Source organism: Arachis stenosperma, chromosome 3, assembly GCF_014773155.1.
Source record: "Arachis stenosperma cultivar V10309 chromosome 3, arast.V10309.gnm1.PFL2, whole genome shotgun sequence".
In the NCBI taxonomy this organism is placed as follows: Eukaryota; Viridiplantae; Streptophyta; class Magnoliopsida; order Fabales; family Fabaceae; genus Arachis; species Arachis stenosperma.
Window position 1 is genome coordinate 93,730,464 of NC_080379.1, and position 27,265 is coordinate 93,757,728.

At 39.5% G+C, this 27,265-nt stretch overlaps 2 non-coding genes across 2 annotated transcripts; both read left to right on the forward strand.

The window, feature by feature from the left end:
- Positions 1-8,476: 8,476 nt before the first annotated feature.
- LOC130971954 (small nucleolar RNA R71) lies at positions 8,477-8,580 on the forward strand. Its single transcript, XR_009083160.1, has one exon. It is a non-coding gene; the product is annotated as a small nucleolar RNA R71 (small nucleolar RNA).
- A 12,017-nt stretch (positions 8,581-20,597) lies between these two features.
- Positions 20,598-20,705, forward strand: LOC130972720 (small nucleolar RNA R71). Its single transcript, XR_009083882.1, has one exon. It is a non-coding gene; the product is annotated as a small nucleolar RNA R71 (small nucleolar RNA).
- The last annotated feature ends 6,560 nt before the right edge of the window (positions 20,706-27,265 follow it).

The window sequence follows — 27,265 nt, forward strand, 5'->3', positions numbered from 1 at the left end:
TTTGATCTTCTCTTATTTCTTGGAGAGTGAGGGCGTGTTCATGGTGTTCCACCCTTAGTTGTTCCACATTATGGCTCAAATCTTCCAAGGAGGTATTAAGTTGCTCCCAATAGTTGTTGGGAGGAAAGTGCATTTGAGGCATTTGTTGATGGTGAACCTCCTCTTGTTCTCCTTGAGGGCCGTGAGGAACTTCCCTTGTTTGCTCCATCCTTTTCTTGGTGATGGGCTTGTCTTCTTCTATGGAGGCATCTCCATCTATGATAACTCTGGCTGAATAACATAGATGGCATATGAGGTGGGGGAAGGCTAGCCGTGCCATGTATGAAGGCTTGTCAGCTATTTTGTAGAGTTCATTGGATATGACTTCATGAACCTCTACTTCCTCTCCAATCATGATGCTATGAATCATGATGGCCCGATCCACAGTAACTTCAGATCGGTTGCTTGTAGGGATGATGGATCTTTGGATGAACTCCAACCATCCTCTAGCTACAGGCTTGAGGTCCAGCCTTCTTAGTTGGATTGGATTACCTTTGGAGTCCATTCTCCATTGGGCGCCTTCCACACAAATGTCCCTAAGGACTTGGTCCAACCTTTGATCAAAGTTGACCCTTCTAGTGTAGGGGTGTTCATCACCTTGCATCATAGGCAAATGAAACGCCAACCTCACATTTTCCGGACTAAAATCCAAGTATTTCCCCCTAACCATGGTGATATAGTTTTTCGGACTTGGGTTCATACCTTGGTCATGGTTTCTAGTGATCCATGCATTGGCATAGAACTCTTGAACCATTAAAATTCCAACTTGTTGTATGGGGTTGGCTATGACTTCCCAACCTCTTCTTTGAATTTCAAGTCGGATTTCCGGATACTCATTCTTCTTGAGTTTGAAAGGGACCTCATGGATCACTTTCTTCTTTGCCACAACATCATAGAAGTGGTCTTGGTGGCTCTTGGAGATGAATCTCTCCTTCTCCCATGACTCGGAAGTGGAAGCTTTTGCCTTCCCTTTTCCTTTTCTTGAGGAGACTCCGGTCTTGGGTGCCATTGATGGTGAATGAAAAACAAAAAGCTTAGGCTTTTTACCACACCAAACTTAAAAATTTGCTTGTCCCCAAGCAAAAAGAAAAGAAGAGTAGAAGAAGAAGAAGAAAATATGGTAGAGAGGGAGAAGAGAGGGTTCGGCCATATTGGGTGGGAAAGGGTGGGAAATTGAATTTGAAAGTAGTGGGGGTAGGTGGGGTGTATGGGAAAGAGGGGATGATGTGAATGGTGAATGGGGTAATTGGGAAGAGGAATTGAGGTGATAGGTGAAGGTTTTTGGGAAGTGTGACATTGAGAATGAGATTTGGATTAGAAGAGTGTGATTAGGATTAAAAGAAATGTGGTAGGTGGGGATCCTGTGGGGTCCACAGATCCTGTAGTGGGGATCCTGTGGGGTCCACAGATCCTGAGGTGAAAACAAATACCATTCCTTCACCATATAGGCATGTAACATGCCTTCATGCATCATTCTGGCGTTTAAACGCCCATTGATGCACGTGCTGGGCGTTAAACGCCCATGTTATGCATGTTTCTGGCGTTGAACGCCAGTTTCATGCTTGTTTCTGGCGTTCAGCGCCAGATTGTCCTCTGTGTGCGCAACCTGGCGTTAAACGCCAGGTTGTTGCTTGTTTTGGGCGTTCAGCGCCAGAATGGTGCTCTGTTCTGGCGTTGAACGCCGGCCAGATGCACCTTCTGGGCGTTGAACGCCAGCCCGTGCGTCCCCAGGGTGAAAAAATTTTTTTCTTCTGTTTTTGACTCTGTTTTTAATTTTTTTGATTTTTTCGTGACTCCTCATGATCATGTACCTAATGAAACACAAAAATAACAAAGAAACAAAATAAAATAGAATTAGATAAATAAAATTGGGTTGCCTCCCAACAAGCGCTTCTTTAATGTCAATAGCTTGACAGTGGCTCTCATGGAGCCACATGGTGATCAGGTCAATTTAGTGTGTAGTATTCCCAACACCAAACTTAGAGTTTGGATATGGGGTTTGAACACCAAACTTAGAGTTTGGTTGTGGCCTCACAACACCAAACTTAGAGTTTGACTGTGTGGGCTCTTCTTGACCTTGAACTGAGAGAAGCTCTTCATGCTTACTCTCTTTTGTCACAGAGGGATGGCCATGTGCCTTAAACACAAGGTAGTCCCCATTCAATTGAAGGACTAACTCACCTCTGTTGACATCTATTACAGCTCCTGCTGTGGCTAGGAAAGGTCTTCCTAGGATGATGCATTCATCATCTTCCTTCCTAGTGTCTAGGATTATGAAATCAGTAGGGATGTAAAGGCCTTCAACCTTTACTAGCACGTCCTCTACTAATCCATAAGCTTGTCTTACTGACTTGTCTGCCAGTTGTAATGAGAACAAGGCAGGTTGTACCTCAATGATTCCCAGCTTCTCCATTACAGAGAGTGGCATAAGATTTATTCCTGATCCAAGATCACATAGAGCTCTTTCAAAGCTCATAGTGCCAATGGTGCAAGGTATTAAGAACTTGCCAGGATCTTGTTTCTTTTGAGGTAGAGTTCTCTGAATCCAAGTATCCAGTTCACTAATGAGCAAGGGAGGTTCACTTTCCCAAGCCTCATTACCAAATAACTTGGCATTCAGCTTCATGATAGCTCCTAAATATTGAGCAACTTGCTCTTCAGTCACATCTTCATTCTCTTCAGAGGATGAATATTCTTCAGAGCTTATGAATGGCAGAAGGAGATTTAAAGGAATCTCTATGGTCTCTAGATGAGCCTCAGATTCCTCAGGATCCTTAATAGGAAACTCCTTCTTGCTTGAAGGACGTCCCAGGAGGTCTTCCTCACTGGGATTTTCGTCCTCTTCCTCCTTGGTGCATTCGGCCACTTTGATTAAATCAATGGCCTTGCACTCTCCTTTTGGATTTTCTTCTGTATTGCTTGGGAGAGTACTGGGAGGAGTGTCAATGACTTTCTTACTCAGCTGGCCCACTTGTGCCTCCAGATTTCTAATGGAGGATCTTGTTTCATTCATGAAACTGAAAGTGGCCTTTGACAGATCAGAGACTATGTTGGCTAGATTAGAATTGTTTTGTTCAGAGTTCTCTGTCTGTTGCTGAGAAGATGATGGATATGGCTTACTATTATTCAGCCTAGCACGTCCACCATTATTAAAACCTTGTTGAGGTTTTTGTTGATCCTTCCAGGAGAAATTTGGATGATTTCTCCATGATGAGTTATAGGTGTTTCCATAAGGTCCACCTAAGTAATTAACCTCTGCCATGGCAGGGTTTTCAGGATCATAAGCTTCTTCAGAAGCTGCCTCTCTAGCACTGTTGGATGCATGTTGCAATCCATTCAGATTTTGAGAGATTATGTTGACCTGTTGAGTCAACATTTTGTTCTGAGCCAGTATGGCATTCAGAGCATCAATTTCAAGAACTCCTTTCTTCTGAGGGACCCCATTATTCACGGAATTCCTCTCAGAGGTGTACATGAACTGGTTGTTTGCAACCATGTCAATGAGTTCTTGAGCCTCTTCAGGCGTTTTCTTCAGGTGAATAGATCCACCTGCAGAATGATCCAATGACATTTTCGAAAATTCAGAGAGACCATAGTAGAATATATCTAATATGGTCCATTCTGAAAACATGTCAGATGGACATCTTTTAGTCAGCTGCTTGTATCTTTCCCAAGCTTCATAGAGGGATTCACCATCTTTTTGTTTGAAGGTTTGAACATCCACTCTCAGCTTGCTCAGCTTTTGAGGAGGAAAGAACTTATCTAAAAATGCAGTGACAAGCTTATCCCATGAGTCCAGGCTATCCTTGGGTTGAGAATCCAACCACACTCTAGCTCTGTCTCTTACAGCAAAAGGGAAAAGCATGAGTCTGTAGACTTCAGGATCAACTCCATTCGTCTTTACAGTCTCACAGATCTGCAAGAATTCAGTTAAAAACTGATAGGGATCTTCAGATGGAAGTCCATAAAACTTGCAGTTTTGTTGCATTAAAGCAACTAGTTGAGGCTTAAGCTCAAAGTTATTGGCTCCAATGGCAGGAATGGAGATGCTTCTTCCATCAAATTTGGACGTTGGCTTAGTGAAGTCACCAAGCATTCTCCTTGCATTATTATTATTTTCGGCCATCACCTCTTGTGCTAATGTTTCTGAAAGGTTGTTTCTGGATTGTTGTAATTTAGCTTCTTTTAATTTTCTCTTCAGAGTCCTTTCAGGTTCTGGATCAATTTCAACAAGAGTGCCTTTATCCTTGTTCCTGCTCATATGAAAGAGAAGAAAACAAGAAAAGAAAAAGGAATCCTCTATGTCACAGTATAGAGATTCCTGTATGTTAGTAGAAAAAGAAAGGGGTATAAGAAAGAGGAAGGATGGATTCGGATTTTTGGATGAAGATAGGTGAAGAGAAGTGTTAGTAATTAAATAATTAAATAGAAGAATAAAAGAGAGGAGAAAATTCGAAAATAATTTTTGAAAAGGAGTTAGTGATTTTCGAAAATTAGAGATAAAATGTAATTAAAATTAAAACATGAAACAATTAATTAATTAAAAAGAATTTTTGAAAAAGAGAGAGATATTTTCGAAAATAGAAGAGGGAAAAGTAGTTAGGTGGTTTTGAAAAAGATAAGAAACAAACAAAAAGTTAGTTAGTTGATTGAAAAAGATTTGAAATCAAAATTGAAAAAGATAAGAAGATAGCAAGTTAGATAAGATATTTTGAAATCAAATTTTGGAAAAGATAAAATTTTTTTTTTGAAAAAGATAAATTAAAAGATAAAAAGATTTAATTTAAAAAAAAATTTGAAATTATTTACTTCACTAACAAGAAACTACAAGATAAGATTCTAGAACTTAAAGATTGAACCTTTCTTAACAAGAAAGTAACAAACTTCAAATTTTTGAACCAATCACATTAATTATTAGTGAATTTTCGAAAATTACATATAAAGATAAGAAAAAGATTTTGAAAATAATTTGAAAAAGATTTTTGGAATTTTCGAAAAATAGGAAAATTTGAAAAAGATATGATTTTTGAAAAAGATTTTGAAAAGATAAGAAATTTTTTTTTTAAAATTGAAATTTTGACTTGACTTGTAAGAAACAACTAATTTTGAAAATTTTTTGACCAAGTCAACCCAAAATTTCGAAAATTTGGAGGAAAATAAGGAAAAGATATTTTTGATTTTTAAATTTTTAAAGAAAAACACAAAAATGACCCAAAACATGAAAATTTTGGATCAAGACACAAGATGCATGCAAGAATGCTATGAATGTCAAGATGAACACCAAGAACACTTTGAAGATCATGATGAACATCAAGAACATAATTTTGAAAAATTTTTGATGCAAAGGAAACATGCAAGACACCAAACTTAGAAATTTTTAATGCATGAAAAATATGAATGCAAAAAATGCACATGAAAAACAAGAAACAACACAAAACAAGAAATCATCAAGATCAAACAAGAGGACTTATCAAGAACAACTTGAAGATCATGAAGAACACTATGAATGCATGAATTTTCGAAAAAAATGCAAGAAAAATTTTAAAAGCATGCAATTGACACCAAACTTAAAATTTGACTCAAAACTCAAACAATAAACATAAAATATTTTTGATTTTTATGATTTTCTAATTTTTTTTTGTATTTTTATTAATTATTTTCGAAAATAATGTGAAGAAAAACGAAAAATAAAAAAGAAAAATTTTGAAAAAGATTTTTGAAAAGAAAATTACCTAATCTGAGCAACAAGATGAACCGTCAGTTGTCCATACTCGAACAATCCCCGGCAACGGCGCCAAAAACTTGGTGGACAAAATTGTGATCATTATTATTTGATTTGACTTTTTGGTCTTGTATGATTTTACTCTTAGGGCACTTGGAATTCACAACTCCGTTCAACTAACCAGCAAGTGTACTGGGTCGTCCAAGTAATAACCTTACGTGAGTAAGGGTCGAATCCACAGAGATTGTTGGTATGAAGCAAGCTATGGTCACCTTGCAAATCTCAGTTAGGCGGATTAAACATTTGTAATAGTGATAATTGGATTGTTAAATAAAAAGGAATAATAAAAAGGATAGAGATACTTATGTAGATTCATTGGTAGGAATTTCAGATAAGCGGAATGGAGGTGCTGCAGAGCTCTCGGACGCCTGCTCTCCTATTCCTTCTACTCAATCCTTCTTACTCCTTTCCATGGCAAGCTTTGTATAGGGGTTCACTATCAGCTGTGGCTACTTTCATTCCTCTCGGGGAAATAACCTGTGCGGCTGTCACTCGCACAGCTAACCAGTCTGGAGGCATCACCCATGGTTGATAGCTACATCCCATCCTCGCAGTGAAAGCTAATGCACGCACTCTGTCACAGTACGGCCAATCACCGGTTGGTTCCCGCTCCTACTGGAACAGAATCCCTCTTTTGCGTTTGTCACTAACGCCCAGCAGGTTAAAGTTTGAAGCACGTCACAGTCATTCATGAACGGAATCCTACTCGGAATACCACAGACAAGGTGAGACTTTCCGGATTCCCAGGATCCTACTCGGAACACCACAGACAAGGTTGGACTTTCCGGATCCAGATAAATGCCGCCATCTATCTAGCTTATACCACGAAGATTCTGTTGGGGAATCTAAGAGATACACATTCAAGCCTTGTTGCATGTAGAACGGAAGTGGTTGTCAATCACGCGCGTTCATAAGTGAGAATAGTAATGAGGGTTATCTAACTCATTACATTCATCATGTTCTTGGGTACGAATGAATATCTTGGAATAAGAATAAAAGAGAGTTGAATAAAAGAAAATAGAACTTCATTAATCTTTGAGGTACAGCAGAGCTCCACACCCTTAATCTATGGTGTGCAGAAACTCCACTGTTGAAAATACATAAGCAAAGGGTCCAGGCATGGCCGAATGGCCAGCCCCCTAAACGTGATCAATGATCTCCTAAGATGAAGAATAAAACAAAACTGAGACCAAAGATGTCTACTACATTAGTAAATCATCCTATTTATAATAAACTAGCTCCTAGGGTTTACATGAGTAAGTAATTGATGCATAAATCCACTTCCGGGGCCCACTTGGTATGTGCTTGGGCTGAGCTTGATCTATCCACGAGCAGAGGCTTCTCTTGGAGTTGAATTTCGAGTTATGATGTGCTTTGGGCGTTCAACTCCGGATCATGACGTTTTTCTGGCGTTTAACTCCAGAAAGGAGCGTGTACTTGGCGTTCAACGCCAAGTTGCGTCGTCATTCTTCGAATAAAGTATGGACTATTATATATTGCTGGAAAGCCCTGGATGTCTACTTTCCAACGCCGTTGAGAGCGCGCCAATTGGAGTTCTGTAGCTCCAGAAAATCCATTTCGAGTGCAGGGAGGTCAAAATCCAACAGCATCAGCAGTCCTTTTGTCAGCCTTTTTCAGAGTTTTGCTCAAATCCCTCAATTTCAGTCAGAATTTACCTGAAATCACAGAAAAACACACAAACTCATAGTAAAGTCCAGAAATGTGAATTTAACATAAAAACTAAGGAAAACATCCCTAAAAGTAGCTTAATCATCCTAAAAACTATATAAAAACAATGCCAAAAAGCGTATAAATTATCCGCTCATCACACGCCCATTGAGGTCTTCCTCAGTGGCGTTCACTTCCTCTCCTTCCTCTCCAAATTCGGCCATGTTGATGGCCTTGCACTCTCCTTTTGGATTTTCTTCTGTGTTGCTTGGGAGAGTACTAGGAGGGAGTTCAGTAACTTTCTTGCTCAGCTGTCCCACTTGTGCCTCCAAATTCCTAATGGAGGACCTTGTTTCAGTCATGAAACTTTGAGTGGTTTTGATTAGATCAGAGACCATAGTTGCTAAGTCAGAGGGGTTCTGCTTAGAATTCTCTGTCTGTTGCTGAGAAGATGATGGAAAAGGCTTCCCATTGCTAAACCTGTTTCTTCCACCATTATTGTTGTTGAAACCTTGTTGAGGTCTCTGTTGATCCTTCCATGAGAAATTTGGGTGATTTCTCCATGAAGAATTATAGGTGTTTCCATAGGGTTCTCCTAGGTAATTCACCTCTTCCATTGAAGGGTTCTCAGGATCATAGGCTTCTTCTTCAGATGAAGCATCCTTAGTACTGCTTGGCGCATTTTGCATTCCAGACAGACTTTGAGAAATCAAATTGACTTGTTGAGTCAATATTTTATTCTGAGCCAATATGGCATTCAGAGTATCAATCTCAAGAACTCCTTTCTTCTGATTTGCCCCATTGTTCACAGGATTCCTTTCAGAAGTGTACATGAATTGGTTATTTGCAACCATTTCAATTAGTTCTTGAGCTTCTGTAGGCGTCTTCTTCAGATGAAGAGATCCTCCATCAGAGCTATCCAAAGACATCTTGGATAGTTCAGAGAGACCATCATAGAAAATACCTATGATGCTCCATTCAGAAAGCATGTCAGATGGACATTTTCTGATTAATTGTTTGTATCTTTCCCAAGCTTCATAGAGGGATTCTCCATCCTTTTGTCCGAAGGTTTGGACTTCCACTCTAAGCTTACTCAATTTTTGAGGTGGAAAGAACTTTGCCAAGAAGGCATTGACTAGCTTTTCCCAAGAGTCCAGGCTTTCTTTAGGTTGAGAGTCCAACCATGTCCTAGCTCTGTCTCTTACAGCAAAAGGGAATAGCATCAGTCTATAGACCTCTGGGTCAACCCCATTAGTCTTGACTGTGTCACAGATTTGCAAGAATTCAGCTAAAAACTGATGAGGATCTTCCAATGGAAGTCCATGGAACTTGCAATTCTGTTGCATTAGAGAAACTAATTGAGGCTTAAGCTCAAAGTTGTTTGCTCCAATGGCAGGGATAGAGATGCTTCTCCCATAGAAGTCGGGAGTAGGTGCAGTAAAGTCACCCAGCACCTTCCTTGTATTGTTGGCATTGTTGTTGTTTTCGGCTGCCATGTCTTCTTCTTCTTTGAAGAATTCGGTCAGGTCCTCAATAAAGAGTTGTGCCTTAGCTTCTCTTAGCTTTCGCTTCAAGGTCCTTTCAGGTTCAGGGTCAGCTTCAACAAGAATGCCTTTGTCTTTGTTCCTGCTCATATGAAAGAGAAGAGAACAAGAAAATATGGAATCCTCTATGTCACAGTATAGAGATTCCTTGAGGTGTCAGAGGAAGAAAAATGGAAGACAGAGGTAGAAAATTCGAACTTATCAAAGAAGATGGAGTTCGAATTTTGCATTAAGGAATAGTGTTAGTCCATAAATAGAAGGATGTGAGAAGAAGGGAAGTAATTTTCGAAAATTAAGTAAAAGATTTTGAAAACATTTTGAAAAACACTTAATTGATTTTCGAAAATAAGAGTGGAAAAGAAATCAAGTGATTTTTGAAAAAGATTTTGAAATTAGAAATAAAAAAGATTTGATTGAAAATTATTTTGAAAAAGATGTGATTAAAAAGATTTGATTGAAAAGTTATGGTTTTAAAAAGATATGATTGAAAAGATATGATTTGAAAAATAATTTTTAAAAAGATTTGATTTAAAAAAAATTAATGACTTGCCTAACAAGAAAAGATATGATTCAAACATTAAACCTTTCTCAACAGAAAAGGCAACATACTTGAAATGTTCAATCAAATCATTAATTGTTAGCAAGTATCTTTGAAAAAGGAAAGAAATTGATTTTGAAAACATTTGATTGAAAAGATATGATTTGAAAAAGATTTGATTTTGAAAAACTTTGAAGACTTGAAAAAAATTGATTTTGAAAACAAAATCCTCCCCCTTGTGCCATCCTGGCGTTAAACGCCCAGAATGGTGCACATTCTGGCGTTTAACGCCCAAACTACTACCCTTTTGGGCGTTAAACGCCCAGCCAGGCACCCTGGCTGGCGTTTAAACGCCAGTCTGTCTTCTTCACTGGGCATTTTTGAATGCCCAGCTTTTTCTGTGTGATTCCTCTGCAGCATGTTCTGAATCTTCAATTCTCTGTATTATTGACTTGAAAAGACACAAATTAAAAATATTTTTGGATTTTTTAATAATAAGGAATAATCAAAATGCAACTAAAATCAAATAACAATGCATGCAAGACACCAAACTTAGCAGTTTGTATACCATTGACACTAACAAAATGAGAATGCATATAACAAAACACTCAAGTCAATAGAATTCAAAGATCAAAACAAGGAAATCATCAAGAACAACTTGAAGATCAATGAGGACACATGCATGAATGCAATAAGAACAGAAACATGCAATTGATACTAAACTTAAGATGAGACTCTAGACTCAAACAAGACATATTTTTGGATTTTATGATTTTGTAATTTTTTTTTTGTGCTTTTTCGAAAATTAAGTAAAAAGGAAAATAAAGGTATCAAAATTCTTAATGAGAATTCCAGGAATCATGCAATGTTAGTCTAAAGCTTTAGTCTAAAGGAATTAGACATGGCCGGCCAAGCTTCAGCAGGACATTGCATTCAAGAGCTAAATTGGTGAGAATCAATCAGCTTTGGTGATGATAAGAACATCACCTTTGAAACACTAGAATTCATTCTTAAGAACTCTGAAGAAAGATACCTAATCTAAGCAACAAGATGATCCGTCAGTTGTCCATACTCGAACAATCCCCGGCAACGGCGCCAAAAACTTGGTGTTCGAAATTGTGATCACTACACAACTTTGCACAACTAACCAGCAAGTGCACTGGGTCGTCCAAGTAATACCTTACGCGAGTAAGGGTCGATCCCACGGAGATTGTTGGTATGAAGCAAGCTATGGTCACCTTGTAAATCTTAGTCAGGCAGACTCAAATGGGTATAGTGATATACGAATAAAGCATAAAGATAAAGATAGAGGTACTTATGTAATTCATTGGTAGGAACTTCAGATAAGCGTATGAAGATGCTTTCCCTTCCGTCTCTCTGCTTTCCTACTGTCTTCATCCAATCCTTCTTACTCCTTTCCATGGCAAGCTTATGCAAGGGTTTTACCGTTGTCAGTGGCTACCTCCCATCCTCTCAGTGAAAATGTTCCTATGCTCTGTCATAGCATATGGCTAATCAGCTGTCGGTTCTCGGTCAGGCCGGAATAGAATCCATTGATTCTTTTGCGTCTGTCACTAACGCCCCGCCTGCTAGGAGTTTGAAGCACGTCACAGTCATTCAATCATTGAATCCTACTCAGAATACCACAGACAAGGTTTAGACCTTCCGGATTCTCTTGAATGCCGCCATCATTTCTCGCCTATACCACGAAGATTCCGGTTAAAGAATCCAAGAGATAAACATTATAGCCTCGTTTGCTTGTAGAACAAGAGTGGTTGTCAGTCACTTTGTTCATGAGTGAGAATGATGATGAGCGTCACATAATCATCACATTCTTCATGTTCTTGGGTGCAAATGAATATCTTGGACAAAGAACAAGCGGAATTGAATAGAAGAACAATAGTAATTGCATTAATACTCGAGGTACAGCAGAGCTCCACACCTTAATCTATGGTGTGTAGAAACTCCACCGTTGAAAATACATAAGAACAAGGTCTAGGCATGGCCGAATGGCCAGCCTCCCCCAAAGAGGGTTTAATCATCAAAGCATGATCAAAAGATGAAAATACAATAGTAAAAGGTCCTATATATAGAAAACTAGTAGCCTAGGGTGTACAGAGATGAGTAAATGACATAAAAATCCACTTCCGGGCCCACTTGGTGTGTGCTTGGGCTGAGCAATGAAGCAATTTCGTGTAGAGACTCTTCTTGGAGTTAAACGCCAGCTTTTATGCCAGTTTGGGCGTTTAACTCCCATTTAGGTGCCAGTTCCGGCGTTTAACGCTGGAATTTCTGAGGGTGACTTTGAACGCCAGTTTGGGCCATCAAATCTTGGGCAAAGTATGGACTATCATATATTGCTGGAAAGCCCAGGATGTCTACTTTCCAACGCCGTTGAGAGCGCGCCAATTGGGCTTCTGTAGCTCCAGAAAATCCACTTCGAGTGCAGGAAGGTCAGAATCCAACAGCATCTGCAGTCCTTTTCAGTCTCTGGATCAGATTTTTGCTCAGGTCCCTCAATTTCAGCCAGAAAATACCTAAAATCACAGAAAAACACACAAACTCATAGTAAAGTCCAGAAAAGTGAATTTTAACTAAAAACTAATAAAAATATACTAAGAACTTAACTAAAACTACTAAAAACATACTAAAAACAATGCCAAAAAGGGTACAAATTATCTGCTCATCAAAGACCTCGCGAGAAGGGTCTTCTCAGGTGCCTCCGAAGAAGTCGACTTCTGATTCTTCAGGCCCGAGGAAGATCATTCCGACACCACAAGTTCGGATGATTCCTTCTGACCTTGTTCAACCGACCTCTGATGCTGCCTCCTCTCCTACTGCTGCAGGTCCTCCTCCCAAGCGACAAAAAAACTATTGGTACTTATGATCTGAATGGCCAAGATTTAGATGCCAAGGTTGAAAAGTTGGAAATTGATGTGGAAAAGGAAAAAGAGCGTGCTACTAGGGCGGAGGCAGTTGCTAACTTGGCTAATGAAACTGCGAAAAAGTATAAGGAGAGCTATACCCGAACCTATAGCGAGCTACTAGAAGCCAAGGAGAGACTTCAATCAGCCCGCGATGATTATGCGGAGCTTCAGGGTCATATGGTAAATAGTATGACTGACATGTTTAAGATTCTGAAGGCTCAGGTCCGAGTTATTGCTCCTGAGGCCGATCTTTCCTTGTTTAGTATGGATAATATGGTGGTGGATGGTAAGATTGTGCCTGCCCATGATGATGATGAGGAGGGTCCTCCTCTTGTGCCACCAAGGAAATGCCTAGTAGCTTCAGCTTCTTTCGTCCCTTCAGAGGTCGACCATCCAGAGCCCGATGTGCGGATTCTAAACCGGCTGGATGGAACTGTTGATGCTATTCCGATCTCGGCCATTCCTCCTCCTTCAGCCAAGGATGCTTCTACTAGGGAGAATTTGAATCCTTTATAACTTTCTGTGTTTGTGTTATAGTCCGACTTGTGGACTTTTGAACTTGTTTTTTGTATATCTTTCTGTGGTTGACTTCTTTGACATTTGGTTGCTTCCTAGCAACTTTATTTTTCCAAAACAAAACACTTTAAACTCTGAGGCTGCCTTTTAGGTGGCCTTTTGAGTCTTTAATGTTTTATTATGATAGCTGCATTTTGCTAAACGTTTGGGGTTTTACTTTTTTGCAACCCTTCGAATTTTTGTTTAAGTATATCGCAGTCTGACCTCCTTTGAATGAGTTTTCTACCCTTGCCTTTAGGATTCATGCCCTGCTTTGACTTGGCACAGGTCAATCTTGTATCAAGTCGGGTAATCTTTGCGGCTTGGAGGTTGGGCTTTCAGTGATTCGTCCGTCAACTTTTTAGTGTTCTTGTGGAACCTTTTTAGTTTGTTCAAACGACTTCTTTGTAGCCCTATTTTGAGATTGTTCCTTTGTTGAATGGAGCTGTTCCCCTTTTGGCTGAGCACGTTTGAGCCTTAAGTTGTTTTTATCCTCTTTGGCTCTTATTATTTCCTCGAGATCGTCCTTGCTTTGTAGGGTCACTCCTTTAGTTGATGTTGACGTGAGCTTCTTAGTCATGTTCCACCAACTTTATAGTTTGTTTGCATGCCTTTTTAGCTTCATTTCACTTTGTGCATTTGCTTTTTAAGTAGTGTCTTTTTCAAGACTTCGTACCATTCAGCAAAGCATTCCTGGCCTTTCTTTGGCCTTTGCGTGATGTCTTTGTCCCTTTTTAGTGATCCTTTCACTGGTCTGACTTCTCTGTCGGGCCTTCTTAAGTGATTTCTAGTAATCCATTTTTAGTCAGACCTCGTCAAGTCACTTTCTATGGATAACTTTTTATAACTTCTTGCATTAATCTGCTTCTATCGCTTTCACCTTGCCGACCTCTTTGTAATCAGATGATGAATTTGGTTTTCACCTTGCCGGCCTCTTGGTAATCGGGTGATGAATTTTTGCGTTTTATGAGCTTAGATTAATAAGTCTTGGTAGGAAACTTTTTAGGGAATCACCTTTTCCAATAACCTTGCCTTGTGCCCCTTTTTCCCTGTGTTAGAGTTCACGTTAGTATAACGAACGTGACTCTTAACGTGGGCATGCCTATCTTCGAGAGCATTAGTGACACTTACCTTTGTCACAAACGCTCCAAATGCCGCTCCTCCCCATGTTAGAGTTCACGTTAACTAGGTTAACGTGGCCACTAACGTGGTAGTGAATGCCACCTCCAACGTTAGTGACAAAGGTGAGTGTCACTAACGTTGGCTCATCAATCTCAGCTCCACGTTAACTTTCACGTTAGTGGTCTTAACATGACCACTAACGTGGGCAATGCAGCTTGATCCAACGTTAATGACAAAGGTGAGTGTCACTAACGTTGGCATTGTCTTTTCTTCCACGTTAGAGTTCACGTTAACTAAGTTAACGTGACTCTTAACGTGGCCAATTGCCATTTTGTAGCGTTAGTGGTGTTCACGTTTACCACTAACGCTGGAGCTCCCTTTATCTCCACGTTAACTACCACGTAAATGTAATTAACATGGCAATTAACGTGGGTTTATGATGGCTTCGCAGGCGTTATTGTCGACCACCTTTCTCATTAACGTTGCAAGCTCATTCCCATTCCACGTTAGTGGTCACGTTAATTAGATTAACGTGGCTACTAACGTGGTTCTTCCTTGCTTCTTTTGTCCTAAAATCAAGTAAATAAAGTGCATCAAAGCTCTAGCTCAAGTCATGAGATTATGCATCATCAATTTGTCATTCAATCCTTGCAAAATCCTCATGAAATCATGTAAAATTCACAATAGTTGCTTGAATCAAGGTGTAAGTGTATTTTCATCCAAAACATGCCTTATTCACTAAGAAAATACATGAAACTACCCTAAAACAGTAAAGAAAAGGTCAGTGAAATTGGCCTAGATGTCCTGGCATCACAACACCAAACTTAAAGCTTGTTTGTCCCTAAGCAAGTACTGAAATATAGGAAGAATGAATGAAAGAACAAGATGAACAAATAATTATGATAGAAGTCAAATTCCTGGTTTATGGGGTTTCATGCATAGTAACTTAGGTTCATTCTTTTACTGGGTTTTAGGCCTTTATCATGCCCTTAAACACTTGTTTGATTGCATCGTTTGAGACTTCTTAATTATTGATCCTCCTTTCCCTTTCAGGATTTATTGCATCCCTTTTTTTGGCTAAGTGCTCTGTAAGAGGGCGACTCTTTAAGATAAGCTTTCAGCCAACACTTCCGAACCAGTTGGTTCAAGGTGCTAGGTGTTAAGGCACCCCAAGGACTTACTCCCTCAAGTCTTTTTCCCCCACACATACACACCACATGCACATGGTTTGTTATTTTTCTTTCTTGAGACCTTGGTGTCCAGCACCTCTTTGGGTTGCTAAGTGTTCTGTAGCAAAGGTTGCTCTTGATGGTGGATTTTCAGCTGATAATCCCGGATTAGTTAACCCAAGTTACCAGGTGATAAGGCACCCCTAAGAGCTTATTCACCCAAGCATATCCTTTGCACATGAACACCACAGACACATGTTTCAATATTCAAAACCTTGGTACCTAGCATTATTTCTCATTGTTTTTCTTTCCTTTTCACTTTTATTGCTCTTTCTCTTTTCTTATTGGGATTTCATTATTTGGTTAGTCTTATAGGATGTGTTTCAAGCATAGGATTCAGGATAGATAGTTGCTTTCCTACCTTGTTGGTGAACCAACTTAGCTAATTAATCACCCTACCACAAACATTCAAAATTCACTTCACAAGATAACTCCACTCTTGTTCTTTTCATAACATTTTCTTTTTGATTGGCTTAAAGGACAAGCATACATATAGGCAAGACGACTATGAACACTAGGGGCATTAGACTAGTGAGTATAGACCTAAGCCATGAAAACCTTAAATGTAGGATTGAAAATCTTAAACTACTCATGGAGGCATGTTCTATTTCATACATGATTTTCCTTATTTTAAAGCTTGAAAGAGATAAAACAAAGAGGGAACTCCACCACCTTTTAATCATGGTGATGCTCATGTTCTTTTGCTTCCTTGTCTTCTTTATGTCCACTTTTGCTTCTTTCATCCGATTTATTCTGGCTATTTTCCAATCTTCTAGTGCCTTCCTCACTGATTTATGACTCTTTCCGGCCCTTTCTCATTCCACTCGTGCTAATTCATCCTTTACGTCCTCATATTTTGTGATCCCAGGATGTAATACAGGTAGTTGTCCGACTAAGTACCCAAGCCTGGCTTGGGTGTTTACATGATATCCAGTTTCACTCATGTAAACCCCTTCCAAAAATGCTCTGTATTCATCGAAAAGATCTGCATGTTCTCTTTGTTTCCTATGCATCTCATGAATGTGTGCACCTTGATGTGCTTGGATGTTGATTAGCTTTTGAATGGCTTCTTGTTGTTGATCTTGCTTTTGGTTCAGGTTATGGAAGGACTCACTCTATTGTCTCTCTTGTTCCAATTGCTGTTCCATCAATTATTTTTGCCATTCCCCTTGCTGATTCATCCATCTAGAGAGTGATTCTTTTTGGCGATCCATTATTTGCATTTGAAGCTCCTTCTGTGCCCCTTGATTTTCCATGCATTGCCTTGATAAGATATCAATAGCCTATTGTAATTGGTGCATGTCTAAGGTGGCTGGGGCTTGCTCCTGTGGATGCTGTCCTTCTTCAGCTCGATGGGCTGGCCTCTTTCTTAGTCTTCGTTGAGGTAGGGGAGGTGCAGCAGCATGCATCCAACGAAAAGTAATTGGAAGGCCAACTTTGATCCATTCGGGATTTCCATCTTCGAACACCACCCCAGCCTTGTTGCAAAGACGGAGAATAGTGCTGGGGTAGCCTAACCTTCCTCCAGAATCACTCTTCTCAGCCAATTTCCAAATACCTTGGGCTCTGAGTTCATGAACCTTGATTTCTCCTCCCTTCATTATGCATTGCACCATTATTGCTCTTTTGAGGTTTACCTCTGAGTTATTTCCGGCTAAGAAGATGGATCTCCTTATAATTTTGAACCACCCCTTAGCCTCAGGAAGAAGGTCTCCTCTTTTTATAAATCTGGATTCCCATGGGGGTCTCTGTCCCAATCCGCTCCTTGCACACAGATGTCTTTCATAATCTGGTCGTGGTTGGGGTTGTTATCTATTCTTGAGTGATAGCTCTCTTCTGCAAAGGGTATGGTTCGCAGCTTTAGCACTCTCATGATGCTCATGGGACTAAAATCCACTATTACCCCTCTCACAAAACTTGTATAGGATTCATCTGCCTTATCATGTCTAACTGCATTTGCATAAAACTCTCTTACCAGAGTTGCATTCACCCTTGTAATTGGATCGGTGAGAAGCTTCCATCGATGTTTTACCACCTTCTCTATGATTTCAGGGCACTCAGTTTTTGTGACTTGAAAGCCTAACTCATATATGACTTCTTTATTAGCCATCCACCCAAATTGTAGTGCATGGTAAAAGGTTCTAAATTTCTTTTCATCAAATGGAGGCTGCTCTATAGGTTCCTTCCCTTTTCGCCTTTTAGAGCTAGACGATGCCATGAGTGATGGTTGATATGGTTGCGGCTCACAAGACATGGCTAGGAGGGTGTGTATGGATCTTTTGGTGGAGGATGAAATGTGTGTGTTCGAGAGAAGGAAGGGAGATGAATGAGAATAACAAGTGTGTACGGAGAGGTTGTAGAATGGGGATCATTTATATAGAGGGATGATGGGTGTTTGAAAGGTGTGGATTGATAGTGTTGTTTTAATGACGGACGGTTGGGGTTTGCCATTGGATGAGCACGAGGATCACCCTTTTTATGAGGGTCTTGGTTCGGTCTCCAAGGCTATCCAACTCCCAATGTTGCATGGCAACACTTCCAAAGATACTCCCCTTGAAGACAAGTATGTAGTCTCCTTGGTATAGTGGCCGAATCTCCCTTCTTTGATTGTCCTATCAAGTACCACCAATACCCTCCTTGATTTCCTATACAAGACAAAAGGAATACAAAATGGTTAATTGAATTTTTGGTGGGAAGAATTAAAGTGTGAAATAGCTACTATTAAAATCTTTTTCTTTTGTTTTTGAGATAACTAAATGCTTTTGATGAATATAAATCAATCGACCACTCAATTTCCCATGCATGCAACGTTGGTAACACCAAACTTGTTTGTGATCGTATGGTGTAACAAGACTAAAAAAGAATCTCATACCATTGAGTGTGTTCAAGCCCTCTTGGTGTACCTTGAACACCAAACTTATCATGTACTATATGCTGCATGTAGGGATTCTTATATTGTTTGTCGAAGTTGATTTAGAATCTATAAAATTTGCTTTATTACTACTATTAGAGATTAAAGAGAGAGGGTGTAGAACATCGGTTGCCTCCCATGAAGCGCTTCTTTAGCGTCATTAGCTTGACGTTTGGCCTTTGTCAGGGTGGTTAGAAGTGCTTCAAATCTTCCCCCCTTTGCAATGAACCTGTTTCCATTGGCTTTTTTAAGAAGTTCCACATGTTCTAAGGACAAGATTTTGTTGATGATGTATACTGGAGGCAGCTGAGATGGAATAGTGGGGAGATGGGGTGGTATGGATGGAAAGTAGGCAGAGACCACTTCATCCCCTGAAGAGAAATCTTCTGTAGGGATCTTCTTATTTTTCCATCCCCTTGGGACCTTTTTTCTTGTGTCCCTTGATGTCACTTTGCTACTTGTGGTTTTCTCTTTAAGGAAAATTTTGTTGCTTGTCTCATATGACTCTAGTGGGTCTGGTTCCTTTTGGGTTACACTTGGCTGTTGCTCCTTCTGATCACATTGGTTGTTAACCATAGGAGTTATGTGGTGTGGTGCTTGTGCTCCCTTGTTTATCTCTTCCATCAGCTCTTTCTTGTGCTCTTCCTCTTACTTTTTGTTATCATGATCTGCTTCTTGTGAGGGTTTGAAAACATTGAAGGTGAGCTGCTCATCATGTATTCTCAATACTAGCTCTCCTCACTCCACATCTATAAGTGCTCTGGCTGTGGCTAAGAATGGCCTTCCGAGAATGATGGGGTGAATGTGATTCTCTTCCATTTCCAGGATAACAAAGTCTGTGGAAAGGAAGTAGTTTCCAACCTTCACTAACACATTCTCAACCACTCCTATTCCCTGTTTTTGGGTTTTGTCAGCCAGTTTGATGATTACGACTGTGGGTGTTAGATCATAGATTTAAAGCTTTTTCATGAGGGACAGAGGCATTAAGTTGATGCTTGCTCCCAGGTCACAGAGCCCCTTATCAATCATTGTCTCTCCTATAGCACAGGAAATATAGAAACTCCCTGGATCCTTCTTCTTTATAGGTGGCTCTGTTTGAATGAGAGCACTGCACTCCCTGTTCATCTTTATTGTTTGTCTACCCTTCAATGACTCTTTTTGGCTAGTAGCTCCTTTATATACTTGATGTAGGAGGGCATTTGCTGGAGGGCCTTAATGAATGGTATATTTACATCAAGAGATGCAATCATGTCGAGGAACCTTGAATACATTCTCCCTGCTACACCACCCTTGAGCCTTTGGGGAAAGGGTGCATATAGGTTCAGGATCTCCCTTTTCTTTAGCTCTTCCCTGAGTGTGGGTTGGGGTGCATAGTTTCTTTCTTCATGATTTTCCTTTGGACTGTTTTGGAGGTGTTCTGTTTGTGTGTCTACTTCCTCCACACTCCTCTCATCACTTGTGTGATCATCTTGCATTCTTCCTACCTGACCTTCCTTGTTTCTCCTCTTGGATTCTTCTATGTGTCACTGGGAAATCCATCAGTAGGTTTGGGAAACTGTTGAGATAAATACCTACTTGGGATTCTAGTTTCTTGATGGTTTCCCCTTGGTTTTTGATATTAGCTCGCACTTCATCCTTAAATACCTTGTTGCCTTGGACTTCTTTACATATATCTTCAAGTAGAGCCTCAATCTTGGAAAGTCTATACTCAGTTAGTGATGGTGGGTTGAGATTAGGTGGTTGTTGATAGGATCTATATGAGGGATGTTGGTGAGTTGCATTATTGTTGGAATTGTGGTTGTGGCATCTCTGGTCTTGGCCTTGGTCTTGTGGATTTCCCCATCCAAAGTTAGGGTGATTTTTCTATCCAGAATTGTAAGTTTTGGAATATAGATCATGGATTTGTTGGGTGAGTTTCCAACATAATTGGCTTGTTCCCAGTCACTTTCTTCCCCTGCATTCACTCCTTCTTGAGTTGGTGATGAAGTGATGACTGCTGCAACTTGGTTTTCTTCCACCTTCTTGGTGAGATCTGCTAGTTGCTTAGTAATCATCTTATTTTGAGCCAGCAATGCATCTATATGGTTCAGCTCTATTACTCCTCGAGTGTTGCTTCTTTCAGAAGCATAGAAGTAGTTATTCTCAGCTACCGTTTCAATGACATCTATGGCTTCTTCAATGGTTTTCTTCTTGTTTTGAGATCCTCCTGATGAATGGTCTACAGCCTTCTTTGACTCATAAGAAAGACCTTCATAGAAAATGTGAAGTTGAACCCACTCATTGAACATGTTCGGTGGGCATCTTCTTGTTAAGTCCTTGAATCTCTCCCATGCCTCATAGAGAGTTTCACCATCTTGTTGCCTGAAAGTTTGCACCTCAGCTCTTAGCCTGTTAATTCTTTGAGGAGGGTAGAATCTTGCCAAAAACTTGTTCACCACGTCTTCCCAATTTGTTAAGCTCTCCTTCGGGAAGGATTCAAGCCACTTAGATGCTTTGTCCCTGAGTGAAAAAGAGAACAAAAGTAGCCTATAGACATCCGGATGGACTCTATTAGACTTCACAGTGTCACATATTCTCAGGAAGGTGGTTAGATGTTGATTGGGGTCTTCTTGGGCACTTCCTCCAAATGAGCAGTTGTTCTGAACAAGGGTGATGAGCTGGGGTTTTAATTCAAAGTTGTTGGCATGTATGGTGGGCTTTTGGATGCTACTTCCACAGTTTCTTGAGTTTGGATTGATGTAAGAGCCTAGAACTCTCCTCTCTTGCCCAGCATTATTTGCAGGGCCTTTTCGGCATGGTTGTGAGCTTCTCCTTCATGATTATTTTCCAAGTTCTCTTCCATGTTTGTTTCAAAGTACTCTTCTTCTTCCTCAGCACCAACAACTTTTTTCCCTCTTGCTTCCCTCCTTGATCTATGGAGGGTCCTCTCAGGTTCTGAATCAAAGAAAGTTGAAGTTCTGCCTCTTCTCCCTGTCATACAACTAACAGAGCACACAGCAAGAGATAAAATGAAGTGATTATTCTTGTTAGAGTGATTTTTAGTATGATTTGTGAAATTTATCAAATAGTTAGTGGGTTAGTGAGCAGAATTGTAAGTAAATTCAAAGAAAAAGAAGATAACGAGGGGATAGGGGTGAGGAAGAAACTAAATAAACTGAAGGTAATTCACGGAATAAAATAAACAAACAAAAGAAAAATGCTCAATCTAGTGAACTTCCAACTTAATCATTGTTGATACAAAATCAATCCCCGGCAACGGCGCCTTAAACTTGATGCATGAAAACTTGTCTCTCAACAAATTTCCCTTCGGCAAGTATACCGAATTGTCGTCAAGTAAAAACTCACAATAGAGTGAGGTCGAATCCCACAGGGATTGATTGGTCAAGCAACTTTAGTTGGAAGAATATGCTAGTTGAGCTAAACAGAGTGTAGTTGATGTTGTAGGAAATTAAATGGCGGGAAAGTAAATTGCATGAAATAAAGTGCAGAATCTTAAATCAGGAATCGGGGAGATAAACATGGAAATAAATGCCAGAAAGTAAAGAGAATGGGTAAGATTAGAAATGGGGAATTCATTGGGCTCAGGAGATGTTGTATTCTCCAGATCAAATTCATTTTCATCTCTTCCTCAATCAAAGCATCTATTGATCTCCTTGGCAATCTTAAGTGATTGGATTCCAATTCCTTGGCAACCCAATTTCTCTAAGCTTGAACAATTGCCCAATTCCTTGATTTAATTGCTCATGGGAAGAGATAAAGTGTGGTCACTGATTATACCACATGTATTTCCAAATCAAAGTGTTGGGAGGATTACATGTCACTATATTCGCCCAGACCCCAATTTGGTCCAACATGAGAAAGCATTTCTAGCATGATCTCCTCATCCCTTTTCCAAGGCTCAGAGGAGATCCAATTATGGAGAGTTTCTTTTCCAACATAACTAACCAATTGAATTAAGATCGAAAGCTTTCTAGTAAATCAAAAGAGAAGAAAGAAGAAGAATAATGAAAACTATAATTGATCCATCAAATTACAACAGAGCTCCCTAACCCAATGAAAGGGGTTTAGTTGTTCATCTAGAAATGGGAAATGGCAGAAAAGAATACATGCTTAGCTAGAAAAAATGTAGAAAAGTAAAAATACAGAGGGTAGTTCTCCAAAGTGCCAAGCTTCTCTATAGTTCAAAACTACTCCTATATATAATATTCTTCTTGATCTTCTAGTGAGTTCTTCGAGCCTTGGATGTGGGCCTTAGATCTTGAGTTGAAGCAGTTATAATCTTTAGTGGGCTCAGTGACAAACCCCAATTTGACGGTTTATCTTGTATTGAATTTAGGGGATTTTATCACCTTTTACCCACATTTATTCAATGAAATAGCATGGTTTTGTATATTCTCCTTTAATTGTGCTTAAGAGTGAAAACATGCTTTTTAGGACTCAAAATAGCTAAATTTAATTCACCTTGATTCTATTAGATGCCTTGATATGTTTGTTAAGTGATTTCAGATTTAGGAGGCAAAGATTGGATCAAGGGAATGAAGAAAAAGCATGTAAAGTTGGAGAACTCATGAAGAAATGAAAGAACCGGAAAGCTGTCAAGCCGACCTCTTCGCACTTAATTGACCATAACTTGAGCTGCAGAGGTCCAAATGATGCGGTTCCAGTTGAGTTGGAAAGCTAACATCCGGGGCTTCGAAATGATATAAATTTTGCCATATGTTGCTTCGCGTTCAGGGGCGCGCACGCGCACTTTGCGCGCGCGCGCTGATTCTGTCCGTGGCCCACTTTAATGAAATCGTCCCCAGCGGTTTTAGGAGCCTTGTGGGCCCAATCCAACTCATTTCTGATGCTATTTAAGTCAAGTATTGAAGGGGAATCAAGATACTTTTAGATACTTTTAGATACTTTAGATACTTTTGATCATTAGCTTAGTTTTAGGAGTTAGAGTTAGTTTTAGAGAGAGAAGCTCTCACTTCTCTCTAGGATTAGGAATTAGGGTTAGATTAGGATCTCATAGTTCTAGGTTTAATTCAAGTCTCCTTCTACTTCTACCTTCAAGTGGTGATTGCTACACTTTGGTTCTTCTTTCTATCCCTATCCTCTTGTTGTAATTTCTCTTATTTTGTTTCTAGGTTTTGTAATTGAGATATTCTTGTTCTTTTGTTTTCTTTTAATAATGCAATTTGAGATAATTCATGTGATTGTGATGTTGTTGATTGTTGTTTTGTTAATTCTTTGTAATTGTTGGTTGTTGATTCCTTTTATTCTTACAAATAAAAATGCTTTCTTTCATTACCCTCCAAGTGTTTGATGAAATGCTTGCGAGGATGTTAGAGTAGGATTTTATGTTCTTGGCTTGAGAAGGTAACTTAGGATTTCTTGAGTCACTAGTGTCCAATTGATTGCTAGTTGATAGCCATTAACTCTAGCCTTCATTAATCCAATTAGTGGAAAGCTAGGACTTATGGACTAGGATTGATATAACTCACTTGACTTTCCTTTGTTAGTTGATTTAAGGATGACTAAGTGGGATTAATCCTTGCAACTACCATACTTGTGGCTAGTGATAATGATGAAGACCCTTGACAACCAAATCTTGCCAAGACCATTTTGTTAATAAAGTTTCCTTACCATTTACTATTCATGTTTCTCATCTAAAACCCCAAAATAACTCACAACCAATAACAAGACACTTTATTGTAAATCCTAGGGAGAACGACCTGAGGTTTAAATACTTCGGTTTATAGATTTTAGGGGTTTGTACTTGTGACAAACAAATTTTTGTATGAAAGGATTATTGCTTGGTTTAGAAACTATACTTTACAACGAGATTTTATTTGAGAAATTCTAAACCATCAAAAATCCATTCGTCAAAATGGCGCCGTTGCCGGGGTTTTGCAATGGTGTTATGTTATTGGTTATTGTACATATGTGAATATTGTGAATATGTTTGTCTTTTGCTTGTTTGTTAGTTTTTGTTAGGTTTAGGACTTCGTTGCTTATCTTTGTTAATTTTTGTTTTCTTTGCTATTATGAATTCTCATCCTCACTTTGGCTATGAGTTTGGCTCAAATTATGTTGTAAGAAATGGGAACTACAATGGTAATATGCATCAAGGATTTGGGCACAACCAAAGATGGGAAGAGCCTCAAGGGATTGATCAACCTTCTTGGCAACAACCTCCAACTCCTTATGGGTACAACTCTTATCCTAATGCATATCAATCTAATGGATGTGGTAACCCCTATTGTGATTGTCAACAACCACTACCACATGCCTATGAACTACCCACTCAACATGATTTTGAACCACCTTGCTCACAAACCCCATATCACCAAAACCCTCCATATGACCCCAATCTTTATCCACCATACCCACCACCTTATGATCCATATGAACCATACATGGAACAACCACCATTCCAACACAATTACTCTCAAGAACCACCTCGATGCACACCATCTCCATACCCTTACCAAGAAGAACCACCTTCCTACTATAAACCCTCTCTCCAAAATAATGAACCCTCTTATCCACCCCAAGTCCCAATAGATGACTCTCTCACATTGCTACTTCAAGGACAAGCGGATATGCAAAGGAACACCCTAGAGTTTGTGACTAACTTGACCAAGGTAATGTCTACCTTAGCCTACAAATTTTTGAGCACTCAAGGTGCTTCCGTGGCCACATGTGAAGAATCCATTGAAAATCATAGCATGAAGGAGAGATTGGAAAACCCGGTGGAAAATGAGGGAGGCTATTTTGTATTAGAGCAATTGGAGGAGCCTATGGTTATTGAAGAAAAGGAAGAAGTGGTCGAAGAATTAGGAGACGTTGAGAGTCCATGGGAATGTAGCATCATGGAAAACTCTTCCAAGAAGCTTGACATTGATGTTGAGGAGGGTGCGCAACCTCCAAAGCATATCATGGTTGAAGACTTTGAAGAGGTTGATCAAGAGATGGACTCAATTATTGATGAGTTCCTATCCACAATTGAATCCTCTTCCATTGAGCTTGACATAGAGGGTAAGGAGGAAGATACCTCACCTCCCATACCCTTGGTAAGCCACGAAGAAAATATTAAATTGGAAGGAAGCTACCAAGAGGAAGAGGTTGAGGTTGATATAAGTTGTCAAGAGGTGGAAGTTACAAGGGAAGAGCACAAGAGCGTAGACATCGCAATGGCTAAGTGTGGGGAGGTCCCCCTTCCCAAGCCACCATCACCTAACATAACATTCAAGTGGGTAAAATTTCTATCCCTAAGCTTCACTTTCTCACTTGAATATGGGTTGATTGAAAATGATGGTCAACTTAGAGCTCTTTGTGGAGTTAAGAGTAAGAGGGAGTGGTGTAATGGTTGGAAAGAGAATGTTAGGCTCATTAAGGTTAAACCCTCAAGGCATAAATACTATGGTTGGAGGAATGTTAAATTGTATGGGTCTAGAAGGAGAATTTGGTGCATAAAGGAGAATTCTATATGCCTACCACCCAAGTTGAATCATGATGATCAACTAGAAGATGGGTGTGAAAATAAGATATGGGATCCCGGATTACAACATGAAGACCAATTTTGGGAGCTCATATCTTGGGGAGAACCTCACCCAAGTTTGGTGAAGATGGTTGGAAATTCTGTCAACCAATTGAGAAGCAAAGATCCTTGGAGATTCAAGGATGAGTATAAACATAAGCCACCATGACAATAAGCTCCTCAAATGTCCAACTTAAGGACTTAAACTAAAAGTGCTAGGTGGGAGACACCCCACCATGGTAAACTCTTTCCATCATCTTTTAGTTTTGTTTAATAAGTGATTTGAGTTGCCATTGTAGGTAGATTTTCATTTCATATTGATTTGTTTGTAAAGATTGGTTGTTAGTATGTTGTATTCATTAGTAGTAGATGAATAAATCCTAAAATTAAATTGCATTTTTGTGAATTGTTTGATATTTGATTGAATAAAGAAGAGTTTTGGACATTATAGGGAGCTCTTGGGCATTTTTTTCTGCTTTTTGGGCAAAAAAAAAAAAAAAACGGCCATGGGCACGCAAGCACGCTGTGCGCGCGCGCGCACATTGCACTTCTGCAACTTCTGGTACAAAAACCAGAGAGTTGTGCGCGCGTTGTGCCAGCATTGTGCTGGGAGCACAAGCTCATCCACGCGTAAGCGCGCTGTGCGCGCGCGCGCGGATCGTCCCTGCTGCATCCACGCGTGAGCGCGCTGTGCGCGCGCGCGCGCGGATTGTCCCAACCTCATCCACGTGTAAGCGCGCTGTGCGCGCGCGCGCGGATTTGCTCCCTGCTTTTCCCCTTCCTCCTTTCTCCTTCTTTCCTCTTCTCTTCTTCTTCCTTTCTCATTTTTTTTTCTTTCTTTCTTTTTTTCTTCTTCCTTTCTTGAAAGATTTTTTTCTTTTCTCTTTTAATATAACAAAAAAAAAATTTTTTTTTAATAATAAAAAAAATATATAATAATAAATGAATAAATAAAATACTAAAAAAAAATTAAAAATATAAAAAAAAAATTTTTTTCTCCTCTTCCATTTTCTTTTGTCTATTACATTTGCATACTTTTATTCTTTGCATTTTAATTTTGTTTCTATAATTTGTTCTCATTTTATTTTCTAAATTTCTCATTTTAATAATGGTGTTGAATTCTCTCACTCAATTGTTGAGAATTTCTTGGATTTGTTTTGGTGCTTCATGACTTGTTACATTAATTGTAATATTTGTCAACATACAAGATTAGTGCTTTAGTCCATCCTAATTCATTATCCTTTGTTTTTCTTTGTGTGTACTTCTTCATCATTGAGTTAGGATGAGACCGAATGCTCTCATGCTTACCACTATTCTTGTTTGTGTCAATCCTTATTTGATCTTGATGCTCCATATACTCTCCATGCTTTAACTTTACTCTTGCATCAAGTATTAGATCATATGCCCTTTGCTTATATTGTT